This window comes from Ovis aries, chromosome 13 (assembly GCF_016772045.2).
Source record: "Ovis aries strain OAR_USU_Benz2616 breed Rambouillet chromosome 13, ARS-UI_Ramb_v3.0, whole genome shotgun sequence".
Lineage (NCBI taxonomy): Eukaryota > Metazoa > Chordata > Mammalia > Artiodactyla > Bovidae > Ovis > Ovis aries.
The window spans coordinates 53618931-53636629 of record NC_056066.1 but is presented as its reverse complement, the minus strand read 5'-3'; the positions used below and the strand labels follow the sequence as shown (position 1 = coordinate 53636629).

The 17699-nt window shown below is 48.3% G+C and overlaps 1 protein-coding gene across 6 annotated transcripts in view; it reads left to right on the top strand.

The window, feature by feature from the left end:
- Positions 1-17699, top strand: part of DNAJC5 (DnaJ heat shock protein family (Hsp40) member C5) — a 29497-nt gene continuing 11798 nt past the window's right edge. For 3 of the 6 annotated variants that reach the window (XR_003591238.3, XR_003591239.3, XM_027976933.3), the window contains exon 1: positions 1-194. The gene's annotated coding sequence lies outside the window, so the exon portion shown is untranslated. Of the gene's footprint in view, positions 195-299; positions 12759-17699 lie in introns of those variants that run through there. The other 3 variants (XM_060396923.1, XM_060396924.1, XM_060396922.1) reach the window with 3 other exon arrangements.

Genomic DNA, 17699 nt, shown 5'->3' with positions numbered 1-17699 from the left:
AGCGTGCGCGCCCCCGCCGCTTCTGCCGGTGCTGCTCCCGCGCCCTCTGCCGCTACCCCCGCCGCCGTCGCCGCCGCCGCCGCCGGGTCCCGAAGCGCAGCCCCGGCTGAAGAGCACGTCGGCCGGCTGCCCAGGAGCGCCGCGCAGGGAAGAGCGGAGCCGCGGAGTCGGCAGGCGGGCGGGCGCGCGGACAGGTGAGCTCGCGGCGAGCCGGCGGCCTCGCGTCAGGCAGGGCGGCCGGGCAGGCGGGCGGGGGTCGGGGTGAGGGGGGCGGGATAAGGGAGCGGGGGCGGGGCGCTAGGTGAGGGTGACGCGGGGCCGGGTGAGGGGGTGCGGGGTGGCGCGGCGCAGGGCGTCGGGGCCGCGCGCCCGCAGCCGGAAATGGCGGCGACCCCCTCTCCCCCTTCCTAGCCCTCGGGGCGGGCCGGGGTCGGCGGTACGGCCTCAGAAGCGGCGGGAAGGCCTAGGCCGTGCGCCGCGGTCGGGCCGCCGGGCCCTCACTGGGGGAGGCCAAAGACCTTACATGCGGCCGCCGGGCCCTCCCCCCGGGGCAGCTCGCGCTCCAGGACTGGGATCTGTGCAGGGCGCCCCCGCCTCGGGGAGGGTCTTTCCTGTTCTGCGGGCTAGAGGGGGAGCGTCACCGGTCCTGGAGCCACGTAACCTATGTCTGGGTCATTATGTTTATAGCTCACGGAATTGAGCTTTATTCCTTGACGCTGTGTAAATTAATCTCGCGGGTGAAAATCATCCAGTTTGTAAGAAAAAAACGTTTTTTCTGCCTTGGCGGAACATCATTTGAAGCGGTGCCTGTGCTGCAGTCATACAAGAGAGGGTCAGGATCTCATCCCTGCGGCTTCGAACTTGTTTGCGTTGAGGGGCTGGATTAAGGACTCGCCTTTTCTTGTGCCTGAGAGATGAGTTCTCAATATTTGCTCGGTTGTGTTATGCAGGGAAAGAAAGCGAAAGTTTCCGTTTTGTTTTGGTTTCCAGGTTTAGGCTTAATAGGGGTCATAACTTGAGAGGTGGCTCTGCTGGATACCTTTGTCCTTACTAGTTGTCTGTTTAAAAACTATCTGCTAACCTAACAGTTATTCTGCCCCATCTGTAATCTGGTTGCCTCAAGACGGAACTTCAGCCAAAGCTCCTGAGATTTTATGTTCTTTTATTTGCTTCTGTCTTGTTAAACGTGGTGCTGAATTTCAGGATCAAGGCACCTGTCAAACTTTGAGGGATGAAATTATGAGGCAAGACTCAGAGGCTTTGAGAAACTTCTTGCCTGAGAGCTGCGCAGTTCTCCTTCCACCTCTGTCAAGGTTGCAGAACTTGGGTTCCCTCGGATGGGACCTCTGATGGCGTGTGGCCAAGCCAGGGGCTGGGTGGCTGTTGCTTCCAGCAGCATGGGGCTGTGAGGGGCACACATGCTGCTGGAGCCCGTTGCCTGGACCTCTTAAACGTGGTGAAGGCAGAGCGTCTAGGAGTTATCTGATGAGCAGACACTTGGGAGGCTCATGGAGGAGACTCGGCTTTGCTGAGGGGGCCTCAGCTGTGGAACTGTTGTGGCCTGGGATGGGGACCCTTGTGGGCAGAGATGCCTGTCAGTCCACTCCCAGCCTCTGTAACCAGTCTCCTCCCTCTGGCCCCTGTCTCATTCTGACCCCTGCCACAGTGGCTTCTTAGCCTGTTTCTTGACAGACTTCCATGCTTCTTCCTGGCTCTACCTAGATCACTGGTGTCGTTACCTTTAGCCTCAGGGTAGGCAGCCCTTCCCCAACTGCCTGCCTGCTGTTTCAACTCAGTTCAGTTCAGTTGTTCAGTCATGTCTGACTCTTTGCAGCCCCGTGAACTGCAGCACACCAGGCCTCCCTGTCCATCACCAACTCCCAGAGCTTGCTCAAACTCAAGTCCATCAAGTCGGTGATGCCATCCAACCATCATTCTCTGTCATCCCCTTCTCCTCCTGCCTTCAGTCTTTCTCAGCATCAGGGTCTTTTCCACTGAGTCAGTTCTTTGCATCAGGTGGCCAAAGTATTGGAGCTTCAGCATTAGTCCTTCCAATGAATATTCAGGACTGATTTCCTATAGGATTGACTGGTTTGATCTCCTTGCAGTCCAAGGGACTCTCAAGAATCTTCTCCAGCACCACAGTTCAGAAGCAACTCACCACCTCCTGTTCCCTGTTTCCCTTCCGTGCTTAGTTTTCCCACTGCACTTCATTCTTCTAATGTCCTACTTAATATATTTATTATAATTTAATCTTTCACTGTGAGGTAAAGTCCACAGGGAGCCTGTTTGTGCAGAGAACAGGGGCTGGCATGTGCTGCATGCCCGGGAAATACTGACAGAGAAAGTGGACACCTCCACGAGCTTGGCAGCAGCCTGCGTCTCTAGGAAGTCACAGTGGTGAGTGCCGAGTCCTTGAGGTGCTGGCTGCTGAGGGAGGTCTGGCTAGTTACCTCTCCTTTGGGAAAGGATAACCAGTTAGCAGTGGTTCAGAAAGGTTTTTGGACCTCCTTGTAAACCTTTGTGCAACTTTTAGTCTATAGTTAGTCAAAAATAAAAAGGTTTTTGTCAGCTCTTGTCTTCAGTTAACTTCCCCTAAAAGTAGATCCCACACGTTAGCCTCAGATACTCAGTGACAATTGTTGATAAAATGAGTGAGGTGGAGTAACCCGTTAAAACCACATGAAAATGAGCTGTCCCTCAGACGTGCTCTGAATCCTCCTATGTGACGGAAGGACTCAAGTCATTTCCAGAACCTTCAGTCAGTGAGTTTATGTTCTTGGTTTTCATTCACTGTGTTACCGTGGTGCCAGGACTGAACACATACCACGCATCTCTTGGCCCTTTGTGTTCTTGAGCCCCCTTGCTCTCAGAGGGTGGGTGCTCTATGCTCCAGGCGGAGCTACCCTAAAGACTAGTGTTCTGTTCTGTCTCAGTCCTGGACTTGGAGTCAGGCCTCTGTGCTGGTTCCTGTGCTAACTTCCCTGCCACTGCCACCGCCAGGCAGAATCCCTGGTAAGTTGCTGATGGCATATCTCAGAGCCTAGGCATGACGTGCTTGCCTTGGTCATGGGCTGTAGTCGATGCTCAGTGGGCGTCAAATGAATGACTAAAATGCTGTGTAGCAGCTATGCAGGGGGTAAGGGAACAAGGTGGAGTTTTATACAAGGTGAGAGTTTGCTTCTGAATTCAGGGACTAAAATGAGCATGATCTGTACAAAACATTTATTGGAGTGTAATTGATTTTACAAATGATTTTTTTTTTTTTTTTGGCCACACCACAGGGTACGTGGGATCTTAGTTACCCAAACAGGGACTGAACCCACATTCCCTACAGTAGAGTCGCAACCACTAGACCCCTAGGGAAGTCTGCAAATGATCGTGATAGACACAGATATAATCATCCTTGAAAAAATTCCCTAACTCCTTTTAAAAGTACTTTGTACAAGGTTTGGAGTATATAGTGCTGTAGGTGAACCATATCTCAGCCAATGAGGTCAGCCAGTTTTCCAGGAAGGAGACAAATTCCTGTGTCTTCAGGGGACAGGTGTGGCACATGACGACCAGCTCTTGCACAAGCAGTGTGGAGGAGACTCTTAGCTCTTGATGGCGCCCTTGTGGGTCTCCCGGTGCTCCCCACACAGCAGTTAAGACTGCAGTGCTTCCCAGTGGAGCTCCTTTTTATGTTCTTGTTGGCTGGGCAGAGCAGAGCATAATCGAACTACAGACTGCCTCTTGCTCCGTCACAATACTTCCCTGTCTGTTGGCAGAGCCTGTGCTTGAATTTCCTTCCTGAAAGAGGACGAGACTCAGGCTCAAGTGCTTGACCACTGAGATGAGGGTCATGGAACCTGCCCTTACTGCCTGTTGGGGAGTACAGGAGATAAAAGTAGGAAGCTGTGTCCTCAACTGCTTCCTAATACAAGTGACAAAGATGCTAAAAAATGAGAATATCCGTATTTTACAAAGATGCTGCCCCTTATTTAAGAGAGGGAATGAGGGGACTGTTGGGACCTCCTTGGTGGTCCGTGGTTAAGACCTCACGCTGCCAGTGCAGAGGGCATGGGTTCCATCCCTGGTTGGGGAACTAAGATCCTGTATGTCAAGAGGGGTGGCCAAAAAAGAAAAGAAGGAACTGTTAGGCCTACTGTCCTGATGGCAGGGCCACGCTCAGATAGTGACATTGCCCGAAGAGGATTAATAGTGGTCTGTTAGTGGTCAGTCGAAATTCAACCCAGAAGATTTAAGGATTCGATTACCAAAACAGCCTTTAGTTTCGATTTTGTCTTTTGTCACCTTTGCATCAATTTTATTTGAGGATGTTATATCGGTGAAATGGTATGTTCTGCCTTAGTTCTTGGCACTGGCAGACATTTAATAGATTTTGTCTTTAGCAGGTAAGAATTGTTTCCAATTCCAAGAGCTTTGCAGACATGTTGGTAATTCACATTGGTGAGACCATGCATTCAGTGGATGTCATGAAAATGCCCTCATGTTTCCTTTCAGGGGTTGTCTGTACTTCAGAGGTCCACTTTACTCACGAATCTTTCAGCTTTGTAGGTGTGTCCATGTGACTGGTTTTTAAAACTTGGTTCTGTGACAGAAACCATAGTCCTTTATTCATGACACATTAAACCCAGCTACCCAAGTAATATTTTTAAATTGTGTGATACATTTTGAGTGATCAGTGAATATTCCTTGACTGTATGAGTATAAATGAGCCTTATTCATTATGAGTTACTTACAGTTTTATTGTCCTTTTAATTTTTCTACACTGAGCACTGGAAAACATGGTAGTTTACAAAGTGGAACGTACAGTCTCCATTGCTGTGTTCTAAGGAATTCTACTGGAGAAGGCAGTGGCAACCCACTCCAGTATTCTTGCCTGGAGAATCCCATGGAGGGAAGAGCCTGGTAGGCTACAGGCCACGGGGTCGGGGTCGCAAAGAGTTGGACAGGACTGAGCTATACCAATTGGTTATAAAGTTGCAGTCCTGAGAGTCAGAGGATTGGAATGCTGACTTGCTACCCCTGTGCGCTGTGCCCCGCCCTGGCTATCTCTGGGATGACCAGCTTCTTTCTGGGAGAGCTCTCCCTAGGGCCCTGTGCCTCTGTTCTCTGGGCGGGTGGAGTGGAAATGTGCTAGACTGAACTCACCTGTCCTGTCCTGGCCTGTGGTGCCTCAGAGGTAATGAATTGAGGGCAGGGGGCCAAGACCTTGGGCCCCTGTCACAGCTTCAACTCAGCCAGACTGGGCTCTGCACAGGGAGCGTGTGCCACCTGCCTGGCTTTTAGTTTCCCTTCTATTATTGGAAGGGATTAGTAGCATGGCAAATGTTTAGTTTTTAGCTAGGCGGTCCCATTGAATTTTTCTTTATTATTAAGTAGTGTCTTTCATCATGAGAGGGTATCTCTAAGATAAATGAAAAATTCTGGGTCAGAGAATACAAACTTTGTTGTTTTTGCCACATATTAACCAGATTTTTATATTATCTGGCAGGTACAAAGGATTTTAACACTTCAATATTTTACATTTTGCTGCTCATTTAGGTACTGCTCTAGGGTTTGATAGTAAAATGTGAGGGCCTTTTTGACCAGTTGTAATAAATTTTGCTGTGCCCTTTAAATTAAGATTTTTAAATAAAAAAGAGTGATAGTTTCGTGATAGACTTTTTCTGATTCATGAAACCAGGCCACATCTGTTTTCTTGTTTTGTTTTTAATTAACCGAAAAAAGAAATTGTATTCCAGATAACAGTGTTTACTGGGCTGTGTTTTTTTCAAATTATTTATTTACTTATTTTGGGCCCTGCTGGAGCTCTGTTGCTGCACAGACTTTTCTCTAGTTGTGAGCGGGGGACACTCTCCAGTTGCAGTGCACGGGCTTCTCCTTGCAGTGGCTTCTCTTGTTGCAGAGCATAGGCTCTGGGAGCACAGGGTTTGGTAGCTATGCACACGGGCCTAGTTGCTCCAAGTCTTGTGGGATCTTCTTGGACCAGGGATCGAACCCGTGTCTCCTGCATTGGCAGGCAGAGTCTTTACCACCAAGCCACCAGGGAAGCCATTTACTGGGCTATATTTACTTTCGAATTACGAGGCTCATCACATGTAAAGTTAAAATTTTTAGTGCAGTTTAATGACTCAGTTTCATTTTAAGATGAAACTAGAATGTCTAAAGATTATATTTGGAGTATTTTTTAACTGTCTGTTTGTAGTTGTCTTCAGTTTGAAACAGTTTGTTCTCCTCTACAGTTCATGTGGAGACTTCCCCCCTCCACCCCCCCAGCTGCAAGCCCTCTGAAGCGATCCGCTTGAGAGGCAGCCAGGCTCCTTCCTGTGCATCTGCCTTAATCCCTGGGACAGCTTGCATGGGTAGCTGTTATCCAATTGTATAGATAAGGAGACACATTGACGTGCTTGGTAATGGGGGTTGAGCACAATCAGTGTTGTCACCCACCTTACCATGACAGCACGGGATTTCCTTCTTAAAATGCTGTTTCTGTTGGTGCCATTCTCTTGCATCATCCTACCTGGTTGGGTGATTCTAGCTGACTGTTACCAGCAGTATCCTACTCCCTGGCATGCAGTACCAGTGTGACGCCCACACTTGTTTCATCTGCCCCTGCCCTTTCTTTTATAAAAATTGATCCATGACAAGGTTAACGGAGGGGGCTGTCCTGGCGGCCGAGTAGGCCAGCTGTCCAGCCATCTCATCCTCACTCAGGCTGGCTGATTGCAGTGCACATAGGTGTTAGGGGCACTCTTGGACCTACTGGCCTCTGGGGGTACTGTGCAAACCTTCGTAAGCATCTGTGATCTGCCTTTTTCCTTCTTTTTTTTTCCCCCAAGGCTCGACTGTGCAGCCTGTGGAATCTTAGTTCCCTGACCAGGGGTCAAACCCGTGCCCCCTGCGTTGGGAGCACAGAGTTTTAACCACTTGACTACCAGTGAAGTTCTTATGATCTACCTTTTACTTGTAGCATTCCTTAAACTGCTCACAGAACTGCAGTGTCATGCGGTAAACCTGTTATTTCATCAGACCCCCGTGCTGCTCTCTGGAGTGGGCAGCAGTCTTTGTCCTGTCCCTACCCCAGAATGACCATCCAGCTGATGAACAGCACACCTGTTTGTGATGGTCACAGGAGAAGAGTGTGTTTCCGTGAGCAGCAGCTTGATACAGCCTTACCTGGTACATGCTAGCCCCCTAAAGCCTTGAAGGCAGGTGTTTTCCTATATTTTTAAAAGGCAGATGACAAGAAGGCAAATTAGTGAATTTTGGATTTTATATCAAAAATATATGTAACAACAACAAAAAAATGTATTCAACAACAGTGAGAGTTCAACAGCTGAGAGTTTGAATATAACCTTCCTAACTTTAATTCACCATTATGAACTTTGTCTGTTTGTGTAGTCTTCTCATCTGTAAATCGGAGGCCAAAGTAGTAATCGCTCATGTTTATCATGTACCCAGCACTGTTTTCCTCAGTTTGCAGGAGCTTGCTCACAGACACTCCATGCCAGGCCAGCTCCAGCTCTACTGGATGAAAAGGAGGTGGAGGTGTTGAGTAACTGCTCGGGTCCCGGAGCCCGTAAGTGGCAGAACCGGGCTTCAGCCCAGGCAAGTGACCTGAGAGCTGCCCTCCCGCCCCTCCTGGACTAGGTACCTGCCCCACAGGCCTCTTGGTCTAGAGCATGTGTGCCCCAAACGCCTGTACATTGTGAGCACGCCTAGACTGTAACTGCTGTGTTGGTGAAATTTCCGTGATAATCACGAGGCCTGTCACCAGTATAACTGCAACAGCACATGCGTGTGTCTTGATGCTCACCTCTGACATCAGACATCTCTTTACAGATGGCTTGTCACCAGGTGGTTGGTGCAGCTCATACTTGGTTTCATGCTGGATTTGACAGAATGGTTGGTTTTGGTTCTGGCTTCAGGGAGCTGGCCCCACTGCTTCATCAGAGACAGTCGGCCGACAGTGGGAACCCTGGGCTGGCCCGCCTCAGGGGGTGGCCCTGGCTGGTGAGACACAGAAGGCATCGTGGCTGCATATGCCATGTTTTGTGGACTTTGACCCACTGTGTGTGTCTTAAGCTTCCATTCATTCTGGAGTTGGAGCGTCCAGTCCACTTGCTAGGGGTGACGCTGCCCCCAGGTGACGGGCTGTTGGGTTGTCAGTGTCATGTCCTGCACTGCTCAGCCCCGGGGCTCTCTTGAAGCCTTAAGTAGGTCTCTTAGCCTGCACACTTCTGAGTGACTGTGATTTCAGTCACAGGCATTTTCATGTGATATTCACAGTTGAGGATTGGAAAGTTGAGAGGATCCTTCCTGGTAGTCATTCACGAGAGTGGCCTTGTCCCTGAGTCTGTCTGCCTTTTCTGTCATAGAACACGTCCCTCCTGTTCTCCAGTCTGCCTGCTGATGCGCAGCCTGTCCACTGAAAGCCAGGGGCAGCGGATGGCTCCCTGGGTGGAAGGGGCCTGTGACTTCAGCCCTCTGAGATTGTCAGCGTTCTGAGTGTAAAACACCAGCACCCAGAAAGCTCTGCTGCCCATTGCTTTTATAAGAAACACTTTTGCTGTCTAGTTTCACATTCAGCTTTGGGAATACGTTAAGGTTTTCTGGAAATGTTTGGTCATAGCATGGTCAGCCCAGAATCTCTTGCTGCAGCCTTGCACATAGGTGAGCACCTGTTTGCTCCAGTGCTGAGGCACGTATGTCGCTGTGTCTGTCGGTCATGCTCGGGGTGTGAGGGTTCTAGCTCACTTTAGGCCCCTTTACACTGAGGCAGTGTCGCCCTGCTGTTTGCGCCTCAGGGACGCTGACCAGGAGGGCCAGGGTGGAAGTGAGGCACTGCCATCCACATTGGGCCGTCGGCAGCCTCCTCTCAGAGTCATAGGCTTTTGAGAATGTTCAGTTCGACTCTCCTTGTATTCAAACGTGTAAGTTAACTTTGATCAACTTCTGACTTTTTCCTTTTGACTGAAAGCATTAGGTTATGAAAGAAAATTCTTATTTGGTTTCTGGTTATAAGTCACAACTGATAAAATTAATTCCACAGACGTGCTGACTGCTCTGCCAGGACTGAGGCAGCACTCAGTTTATTCCTCAGAAAGGCTTCAAGTGTGACCTGCTGGGGCCTTTTCGTTTCGCCCAGGGGTGTTGCTGAGCCTGTGCCGGTCAGCCTGTTGCTCCCTCTGTGGGGCAGAGTGTCCGCTCTCTTCAGTACAGGAGCACACGCTCTCAGTGAGCAAGTGTGGCTCAGCTGCTGCTCTCTGGTGGGTTGGTCCTCCCTTGGACACTGATGATGGCGGCAAGTCCTTCTTAAAGAGGAACCTGTTTTACTCAATTGTCTGTCTTTATTTTAAGGCTTGGCATCACTGTCGCTTTTTATTAAGGAAGAAAGGTGTCATCTTTAGGAGTTCCTCTGTTTTCCTAGCCAATGTAGAAATTCTGTACATTTGACATTCGTTTTAAGTTAGGAGCAAAGGTAGCAGATGACCATACTCGGCAGCATCCCTTCCACATCTCCCATGTTGGCTGATTCTGCTTATAATCAGGTGCATTTCTTCGGTTGCATCTGTGGTCATCGGCGGCCATTTCCTCCTGCTCTGCAGTGTACTGACGTTTTCCTGCTAGTATAGATGATGAGCTCAGGGTTACACGTGCAGACCATGGGTGTTTCTGTGTATCTGTCCCTGCTCTGGGGAAAGCTGGCCCTCCCCTGCCTGAGGAGGTGCCCCAGGTCCTTTTTTCCGGGTTCATCATGGATTGTAAAGGAAGATCCCTTCAAAGAAGAGAGGTCAGCTGTCTTTGGGACACCAGTTGTATCTCATCGTTAGTATTTTTGTTTTCAGTGAAGTTTTTTTTTTCTGAGGGTCAGGCCCCGAGTTGGGGGGCAAAGCAGCTGTCCTTGAAGTGCTGGCTGGTGGTCCCTGCGTAACCTGACAGACCCTTGCTCCTGCTGTCCTGACTTAAGCCGCAGCTTCCTTGTCGTCCTGCCCAGTGTAGTGTGCTCCTGTCCCCGTGTGACAGACTTTGTCCTGCACTGTCATCTTACAACCTGAAGGGCATTGGCCTCTATTCCCTCTTCCTCCCTGTGACTTTTCTTTATCCTTTTACCTTTATGCTGTCAAGGCAGATGTTTACTTTGGTCTGTAAGTTTACTGTTGAAAATCCATAAATTATTCCCCCTTGTGGAAACATTATTTAAACAGAGCCTGGTCCCTACCCTGATGAGGTTTCCACCCAGAGTAGTGCCTCTCTCTCCCCAGATTCCTAACAGCCATTCTTACACTATTAGCCTGTTTCTTAACTCCTCTGTGTTCAGACTGCCCATAATATGATTTGTGATTTTTGTGGCCTGGAACTTGCCTCTGGGCACTCCATCCTCTAGCCCCTGGCAACACAGTGGCTTTTCAGGCTGCCTGTCCAGCCACACTTCTGTGATGACCAGTGGTGTTTGGGGAGGCTGCAGTGCCCACGGCAGCCCTAGAAACAGCATCTCAGAGGAGCAGAGATAGTGAGTGGCCCGCTATGGCCTTGCACCACTGCCTCCCCCTGGAGAATCACAGAGCACACCTGTCTGCACACCAGGAGCTGTTAACTCTGGGGATTACCTGCTCAGGGCTTTTTTTTTTTTGGCTGTGCTCTTTGTTGCTGTGCAGGCTTTTCGCTGGTTATGGCTGGCGAAGACTGCTCTCGTGCATGGGCTGCTTGCTCTAGTGGCTTTTCTCGTTGTGGAGCACAGACTCTAGGGCTTCAGTAGTTGTGGCGCACAGGCTTAGTTGCTCCGAAGTATGTGGGCTTTTCCCGGATCAGGAATCCAACCTGTGTCTCCAGCATTGATAGTGGATTCTTTACCACTGAGCTACCAGGGAAGCCTGGCCCTGCTCTTCTTTTAAGACAAGTTTTTTAGAGCCACCAGGAAAGACATTATCAAGGCTTTTAAATCTGCCTTGTTTTCATAGTAGGTGGTTGTGTTAAAACATGATTGTTTTAACCATTACATAATGGTATATGTAGAAGCAACAAAGAATTTGTAGCTCTTGTAGAAATTTTTGAGACTACCTCAGGTAATTTTGAAGGTCTTTGAATACAGTATCCTTGGAATGAAACCTAGTAGAGAGCCTCCCCACTCCCCCTCCCAAGACCCCTCAGAGAGAAATGCTAGTGCACCTGCTGGGCCCAGGGAGAGACGGGCCATTCTTCAGGGCTTCTGGGTCTGGCTGGCACCACTTGGACGAGCGGAGCTGGTCTGTCTCTCAGGCTCGCCCAGATTAACTCCAGATGGAGAGGTTACCTGTGGGCAAGGCAACAGAGCTTTAGAGTGCAGTGTAGGAGAAGTCAGTGTAGATTAGGGGATGGAGAAGGATTTATTGAACAAAAATGGGGAAAAATAGATTGACACATTTACAAAGATTTGATATGTTCAGTTACATAAAAATTAAGAGGGAATTTCCTGGTGGTCCTCTGGTTAGGGCTCCACACCTTCACTGCCTGGGGTGAGGTTTCAGTCCTTGGTCGGGAAACCAAGATCCCGCATGCCTCAGCCAAAAAATAAAAAGTGAGAGGTAGTTATAGGGTAATGGGCAAATAGATAAAATTACTGAATGGGTCGTGTAGGAATGGGTAAGATGGTCAGTCTTACAGCTTTTACCACAATTGATAAATGTGTGAACTTGAATTCATGATAAATAAAAAGAGAGGGGTGGGAATCGGGAACCCTGGGGTGCCCACCATTGTGGGGTGTAGTCAGCCCTTCTTTCAGACCCTAAAGTCCCACTTGTAGGTACACATCCTGCAATAGTTCTTCCTTACCTGTTTTTGTTAAAGGACAAGATTATATTTTTTGTAATTTCCAATGTGTTACAGACTGATACTTTTGTGAACTACAACAAAAATGACTAGCTAGAAGAATAAGTTGCAAACCAAAGAAGAAACACAAGTCCAGATTTAAAAAAAATTTTTTTTTAATAAACATACAGTAAAATGGACCTTTCCTTGATGTATGGTTGTCTTGAGTTTCATTTTATTTTTGATAGTTTATTGATTTTTGGTTGTGCGGGCTCTTTGTTGCTGCACAGGCTTTCTCTAGTTGTGATCAGGGGCTGTTCTGTAGTTGCAGTGTGCAGGCTTCTAATTGTGGTGGCTTCTCTAGTTATGGTGCACAGGCCCAGTTGCTCCATGTCATGTGGGATCTTCCCAGATCAGGGATCAAACCCATGTCTCCTACATTGGCAGGTGGACTCTTAATCACTGAGCCGCGAGGGAGTCTGATCCATAGAGATTTTTGTGACCATCACCCTACTCAGGGTGTGGACCATGCTCATCTGTAGCCTCCCCGGCATCCACTGTTCTCTCTCTAGATGTAGCTTTGTCTTTTCGAGGCCATCATGTTGGTGGCATCGCAGAGTACAGTGTCACTGAGAATGCTCCTCGTTGTATGGCAGGTGCTACATTCCTTTCTGCTGCCCAGTTATGTCCATGGTGTTCATTTCCAGTTTGTTACCCTTTCACAAGGGTTGTATGTGTTGTTCTGGGTTTAGTTACTATAAATATTCATGTACACGTTTTCTGTGTGAACATCAGTTCCCGTTTCTCTTAAATAAATGCTTAGGAGTGGGATTGCTAGGTCATGGGAAAGCCTATTTTTACCTTTATAGGAGACTTGCGAATTCTCTTCCAGGGTGGCTGCCCCATTTCCTGTGCTGCCAGCAGTGTGCGAGGCTAGCCTCTGTCACCCTCACCAGCACTCGGTATTGTTGGGTTATTTTTAATCTCTCTTGATACATGTGTGTGTAAGTGTGTGTGTGTGAAGTGACTAAGTCACTTCAGTCATGTCTGACTCTTTGCAACCCTGTGGACTGTAGCCTTCCAGATTCCTCTGTTGGGATTCTCCAGGCAAGATTACTGGAGTGGGTTGCCATGCCCTCCTTCAGGGGATCTTCCGGACCCAGAGATTCAGCCCGCGTCTCTTATGTCTCCTGCATTGACAGGTGGAATCTTTACTGCTAACTCCACCTAGGAAGCCCTGATAGGTGTGTGATGGTACCTTATTGTAGTTTTAAGTTGCATTTCCTGAATGGATAAACAGGGTGTCTCCTCCTGTAGATACCTGCTGCTGTTCTGACAGGTGGGGAGTCTAACTGTCGTGACCTGAGCCAGCAGGGCATCACCCTGTGCCTGGTGCTGCCCTAGGGAGACCTGCCAGCAGGAATTGTTCAGCAGGTTGAGGACCCAGTAATAGCAAGACCTGGGAATGGCCAGGCATCCTCCAGTAGAGGAATGGATTGATAAGTTATGATTTGCCCCCAAATGGGATTTGTCCAGTACTAGGAATGCATGAATTCCTAGGAACACATCTAACATACATCTAACATAAAACTAGGAATGCATCTAACAAAAACAAGTCACAGAAGGCTGCATATACCATATCAAGACCATTTTAAAGCTCAAAGAATTAAAACTAAATAGTTTTTAGGGAGAAATAATAAGAAGTAAATTTCTTTAAGCAAGAGATTGTAATGACATTGCTTCAGGTATATGGGGAGAATGCAGGACATTTCACAGTTACTGGTAAGTTTCTAGGTTTTAAATTGAAGGATGGGATGGTGGGTTTTTTGTTTTTGTTTTTTTTTCCTCACAATGCATCATGACTTCCATGTGGCATATCTTCCTTTCTGTGTATCATAAAACATCTAAAACAGAACCTTAAGATGTTTTCACATCTGTTCTTTCAAAGTATTGCTTTTTCTTCCAGTAGTAGGTTGAATTCAATAACGACACCTCATGAACAGTCAGCACTTGCTGAGATCACACGTGGGGATCAGGAGTGCACGCCCCTCTCCCTTGAAGATGTTTATGTCTTCCCCGAGTTTGGTTGTGGCTATGAGGATGGGGCTTTTTGTCTGTTCATTTGTTTTGTTTACTGCTACCTCCTCAACTTTGAGAGCAGGTGCTTCATAAACATTTGTTGAACAAACAACACAAACATATGCTCAAGACCCAAGACAGCTCCAGAGGACTCAGCGGGCTCCGCTGCACATCGTGCGGGTGTCAGGACAGGCTTCCAGGACCTGGGTGTCACTGCAGGGTTGGGAATCTAAGGAGAGACTCCATGTAGGAGGGGGCAGGGCATTAGAGGACTCCAGGTGCTCAGGGTTAGCAGAGCGTGTTTTCAGGCCATGAGGCCCAGTGGGTACAGTGGCAAGAAGAGGCTGGTGTCAGGCTGGGCCTGTGTCCAGAAGGGCCTTGTGGGACAGGCCGGGGTCTGGGCTCTGACACTGCAGCCACTGAGCTGGTGGGGAGGACCTGAGTGGGATGTAACAGGAGCGGAGCCATGCTTTACACACTATCCTGGTGACAGCCTGGGAGGACTGGCTGTATCCTCCTTGGGGTTGACGAGCTTGGACTAACTAGAACACTAACTTTTGAAATATGTGTGAAAATGGTAAGAAATTTACATTTAATAGTTTTTATGCTTGGACAGCATTTATTCCATTAAAACATCTGTTCAAATCATGTTCATAGCAGCTGTTTTTTTCTTAAAGGGCCAGACAGTATTTTCAGCTTTCTGGTGTCAGTCTCTGCTGAGAGTAGCCACAGAATGGAATGACAGACACATGGATGTTTTTCTGTGTCTCCATGAAAGTTGTGAAAACAAGCACCTGCTCTGGCAGATTGGAGACTTTCATGTTTCATTTGGTTTTCTGCTGCTGTCTAATTTATGTTGAGTCACCTCAGTTACAGCAGGTGCTCTTCTTACTGCAAGTAAAAGTTGACCACCACAAGAGGCACACAGCCGGATCTCAGTGAGTCTGGGTGTGTACACTTGTGAGATCACGATAGGTTGTTTTTCCTGTTCTTAATTTTTGTATAAATGGAGTCATTTTGTATTTAGCTTGTGTAACACATTGTGTTTGAGATTTTATTGCTTGTGTCAGTATGTCCTCCTTTTTTACTGATGAGTAGTGTTCTGTATAGATTAGACCAGAAATGATCAGTTCCCCTGTTGATGGACATGTGTGTGGTTTACTTTTCTTAGAGCTGATGTTGTCCACTTCACACAAGGCATCCGCTCCACCCTACCCCACTGCTCCTCTGTGCAAAGGGCCACATAAACCCCACAAGCCAAGACTGAGAATTCTGCTCCCAACAGTCCTGTGTTTTTGTTTTTGTTTTTAACAAAAAGGAAAAAAGTCATCTATTACCTACATGCTTCCCAAAATGGGAAGCCTGTGGCCTTTGTTCCTTCTAAAGATACTGGTTTCTGTCTGGTGTTGTTTGCCCTCCATCCAGGTAGCTCTTGCTGGTGTTTCTTGTATTTTAGGTTTTGTTAATGTGTTTTGTCATGGGTTCTCTTAGTCTCTGCTGGAAAATGTTTTCATTTCAGCCTTTGTTTCTGAGTGATGTTTTTGCTGAAAACAGAATTCTGGCCTGACAGGTGTTTTATCTCTGCACCTTCACTATGGGTGCCACTGCTTTCTGGTTCCTGTGACCTCCGGTAAGGAGAGTTGAGATCATGGCCCACTGCTCTGTAACATGTCCGTCTGCTCTTGAGCTCTGGTTTTCAGCAGTGTGGCTGGTGGGTCTTGGCGTGTTCTCTCCGTATTCATCTGTGCTCTGCAGCCAGGGGATCTTACAGAGGGCCTGTTCCCCTCACACTGCTCCAGGGCATCTGAGCTCATCTGCCTCAGTCACCGCTCCCTGGCCTTGGGGTGGAGTCTCCTGCCCAGCCCCCAGTGTGCATGTGAATACTTTTGAACCCCGTAATCCTGAAGAAGGGTAAATACTCTTTGCCCTTCGAGACAGATGTGTGTCCTGTGAGCAGAGTCCCCATCATTGGCACCCAAGGAGAGCGCATTGGAATTGATCTTTGTCCGGTGGGCATAGGGCTGCAATGTTGCTGTCCCAGAGTCCATACCCACCAAGGTGATGGAAGGGACTTCTTTCTCGGGGCCAGTTTGTACTTCATCTCAGGGGAGAAGCTTGCAAAGGAGGGGTCTCACTTCCCTGTCCTTTGGTAGACTCTGCAGCTGGTGATTGGGAGCAGGTGTGTGGTGCTGAACTGTGGCTGGTTGTTTTGACATGCTCGTCCTCTGCCCGCCCAAATGTCTGGTGCCCTGAGCATGCTGAGCGAGTGGTGTCTGGAGCTTGGGAGTCCCAGCTGGGGTGCTGTGCCCCCTGGAAGTCCTGGGACTGCACGGTGACAGTGGCATTGGATTTGTCTTGTTGGTTTAAATTTTCCCGCTTGCCAGCTGGCGGCTTTCCAGGCAAGTTGCCAGAGCTGATAGTGTGTAAACCATGATTGGAAGTAAGCAGACAGGATGATAGTGAGCACTCTGAATGGTTTCTGTAAAAAATGCCGTCACCAAGTCCACAGCTTTTCCGGCAATTTTTTTGTGGGAGTAGGGGTGGGGGTGCAATGCTCTTGGTGCTGTCTGGCCTAATTGCTTCATGTTGTGATGAATTTCTTTGAGTTTTACTGTCTCGATAGGAAATGCATATTCATAATGTTTCTTGCCCACGTCTTCGTTTTGCATTTATGCCAAGTTAACTTTGAGGACTAAAAAAGAGTCACAGTGACTACGCCTACACTTGCTCAGAGCACACAAATGTAAGCCCATTCACAAAACTCAACTTCCCTAAAAGATTCACAAGAGAGCCATGACTTGACCCCTGGGGCAAGGGGTATGCCGGTTGCTGGCTTTAGATCTGGTATCTGGGTGTACACTTGTGCCCGTTCTCTTAGACACAGTGCGTTTTCATGCCTCAGAGGCAGAAACTTGCAACATGGTGGTGGAGACTGTAGATTTCAGGCCCATAAGACAAGTATTTACTGTTTTGCCCTTTACAAAAAAGCTCTCATGCCAACTCTAGAGTGATGATAATCCTTTGACAAAGAGCACTGAGCAAGCCTTGACGTTCAAGTCTGTTCTGACTTTTACTGTACCCAGCTTGGTGAGACAATTAAATTAGGCATGAGCTGTCCAGACTGATTGCTGTGCTGTCAGTGATTTTATTCAAATATAAGGTTATTTAGTCCCTTACTCTTACTGTTTGTGATGTCAACTCTAATGATACAAAATTGGGTTGGAGGGAGTCCATGCAAGGATGTTCTTGGGTTCTTAGGAGGATTTGCCGTTGACTGGGCCCTCGTTGTCAGGATCCTTCATTTACGGCCCTTTGATTGGCTCACAGCCAAAAACACATCCCGAAATGGACAGCTTGCTCTTGAGCACTAATGAGAAAGGGCACTGTAGGGACTGTTGGAGCCTTGCTTATTGTTAGCACATGGAGACAGGTCCACACCCCTAGAGCTGAAGGCCCTGAGCACCGAGAAGGCTGAGTGCTCAGTGAGCGCGACAGCCTGGCACATGAAAGTTGTGTGTCCTGGACGTGAGTCATGACAGGTGCTTCAAGTTCATGCAGTGCAGAAAAGCCTACAGAAGACCATGATTTCAAAAAACAATAGTATGGGAATAGTGGTAGACAACGAAGTCTTTTATTTTTTAAATTGTTTATTTACTTTTTATTTTTGGCTCTGCTGGGTCTTCATGGCTGTGCATGGGCTTTCTCTAGTTGCGGTGCGCAAGGGCTACTCTTCTTATCAGAGCATAGGCTCTAGACACACGGGCTTTAGTAGTTGTGGCTCTTGGTCTCTAGAGTGAGGGCTCAGTAGTTGCGGCTCACCGGTT